The following is a 3,038-nucleotide window of genomic DNA, read 5'->3' as shown; positions in this document are numbered from 1 at the left end:
TGAACTTGATAAGCATCATGTGGTTTGCGTACCATATCCTTGCCAAGGTCACATTAACTCTATGTTAAAGTTAGCCAAAATCCTCCATCACAGAGGCTTTCATATAACATTTGTCAACACTGAATACAACCATAGATGACTTCTTAAGTCTCGAGGCCCCGATGGCCTCGAGAACTTGCCATCTTTCCGTTTCGAGACCATTCCCGATGGCCTCCCACCATGTGATGTTGATACTACTCAAGATATTGTTGCTCTGTGTGAATCCACAACCACCACTTGCTTGGGTCCTTTGCAGTAGTTACTTGCCAAGCTCAATAATACTTCCTCTGTTTCGCCAGTCTCGTACATCATTTCAGATGGTGTCACAAGCTTCACACTAGCTATAGCTCAAGAATTGAGCATCCCTTAAGTTTTCTTCTGGACTTTCGCTGCTTGTGGTACTTCAGGTTATATGCATTACTGCAACCTTGTTGAAAAAGGATACACTCTATTTAAAGGGGTGTGTATATATATATATATATATATATATATATATATATATATATATATACATGCTTTAATTTCCCCTGTTTTAAAATGTTTTCTTCCCCTCTTTTGAATTATCGTTTTTGTTAAATTATCTTCTTCTTCTTGGAGAATTCTAGATGAAAGTTACTTGACAAATGGATACTTGGAGATGACTTTGGAAAGGATTCCATGCCTGAAAGACATTTGAGGGATCTTCCTAATTTCATAAGAACTACAAATCCAGATGATTACATGATTAAGTGTGTCCTGCAAGAAAGAGAGAGATCAAAAAATGCTTCAGCTATTATTATCAATACATTTGAGCCATCAGAGAAGGAAGTTCTTGAATCACTTCAAACATTTCTTCCTCCTGTGTATGCCATTGGACTATTGCATTTGCTTGTGAAACATGTTGACCACAAGAATTTGGAGGACTTAGGATCAAATCTTTGGAAAGAGGATGAAAAGTGTCTTGAATGGTTAGATTCCAAGAAACCGAATTATGTTGCCTATGTCAATTTGGGAAGCCTCATTGTAATGAGTTTGAACCAACTTATCAAATTTGCTTGGGTACTTGCCAATAGCCAGCTGGAATTTTTGTGGACCATAAGGCATATGCTAGCAAGTTGGTGTCCACAAGAACAAGTCCTTGTGGATATTCGTTGAGGGTGATCTTAATCTTTATTTACCTCGAAAATACGAGTAACAATTAATCTTGATTAGTGATTTTAAAGATATGTGATTTAGTTCAATACCAATTGATAATTATGAAATATGAAGTAGAAATGAAAGAAATAAGTGAATCAAACCTACTCACCAGTAGTGACCTCGAAGTGGGTTTAGAACAATAAGAACAATTAAGCAAGAAAAGTAACAGTAGACCTAAAGGACAATTCTAATGAACAGTAGGAAAAAACGTAGAGAGTATATTCTTTGCTCAATGATTAGATGATCTTTACAAAAGATTGGGGTCACCTTTATATAATAGGGGAACCCTAAATAAGGTATATTTCTATTTACAGTAAGGAATATTCTTGATACAGCTGTCTAACCGCATAGTACATCGTACAATCCTATTCCGGGATTTGCACCATGATTTTAGTGACGTGGAAGGAATCTAGCTAATTCGATTACAAATCCACAATGGTACAATTTCGGGGTCAATCATACTTAAATTCGGTGTTCCTCGCACTCCTATCTTCGGGCATTGCATTCCGTCCTCGAGCTCGGGTCTAGTCTGTCGACCTCGAACTTGAGCTTACTTGAACTCGGGCATAAGGCGATCCCTCGAGCCTGGAAAATCGGGCGTGCCTGATTTCGACCGTATACAGATAGTCTCCGCGTTTCGTAGAGTATGTCGATAAGAAACGATTTGATCTTCACTACTCTGATGCCTCGGTCCCAATGCCACTCTCGTGATGTCAGCGGTTGAAGTGACTGAAAGGTCACTTTCGCACAGTTCTCAAAGTCATTAATTATTTGGCTTCCCTAATACGCTTGAGTAACCTCTATAAATAGGCCAACTTCACCATTTCACAAACTTTACTTCTCTAATCGTTTTCAAAATTTCATTAGCTCCTTGAACTTCTAGAGTTCATCCTTCTCTTTAGTTTGCTTTTACTTTATCACCAACCTTTTCTCTTTGAATTTCTACACCATAATGTCTAAAACATCTAAATCTGTTCCCCAAAAAGAAAAAGCCTCTTCATCATCGCGGCCGGCCAAAAGTAAAATGGTGGTGCCACCTCTCATCGAGGAATGCATTCCCCCGCCATGTGAAACAACATTTGATTTCAAAGTTGAAAAACTTGTATCGAAACCAGCCGATGTGAGCCTATGTCCTGATACATCTGTTTAATAATCGAGGATGAGCTCGAGCAGGTGAAGAAGGACTGCAACTGGGTTAAAAAAGAAGTAGTGATCCCTTACCCTGAAGAGGATATCACTATACACAAACCGAGGTACTTAAGCGTGTATACCTACCCATTCACGTTGGGCCCCGTAGATCTAACTATGGGTCCCATAGATCCAGTGATTCTTGATTTTTGCCAACAATACCAAGTGACGCTCGGCCAAATCTACTCTTCGTTCTGGCGAATCGTCCACCTAATCAGATACTTCTCGAACCAGGTCAAGGGGATGCCTTTTACCCTCGATCATCTGATCAGGCTGTATAGCCCTCGCTTTTATCGAGGTAGCCTGATAAAGCTGCAACACCGATCCTTGAAATCTCTCTTCTCCAGCATCGATGAGGACAAAGACCGGGGATGGATGAGCCGGTTTGTCTGAGTCAGGAGCTCCGACCTAATTCCTGCTGAGAGGATGACGTTCCCCAAGGAATGAAACATGAAACGTTATGACATGCTTACTGATAATAACTTTGTACCCCGCTTCCCCTTCTTTTTGTCAATTCGCCTTTTTTTCGATCTAACCCCTTTTCGATGGTATAGCTGTCGCTTGGTTTCCTGGAGCAGTCCCGAACCTTGAAGGTTGGGTCCGAAAACTGGCCTCTACTTCCTTATACGCGGAGC

Source organism: Nicotiana sylvestris, chromosome 4, assembly GCF_000393655.2.
Source record: "Nicotiana sylvestris chromosome 4, ASM39365v2, whole genome shotgun sequence".
NCBI lineage: Eukaryota > Viridiplantae > Streptophyta > Magnoliopsida > Solanales > Solanaceae > Nicotiana > Nicotiana sylvestris.
Note: the sequence above shows the minus strand (reverse complement) of the source record.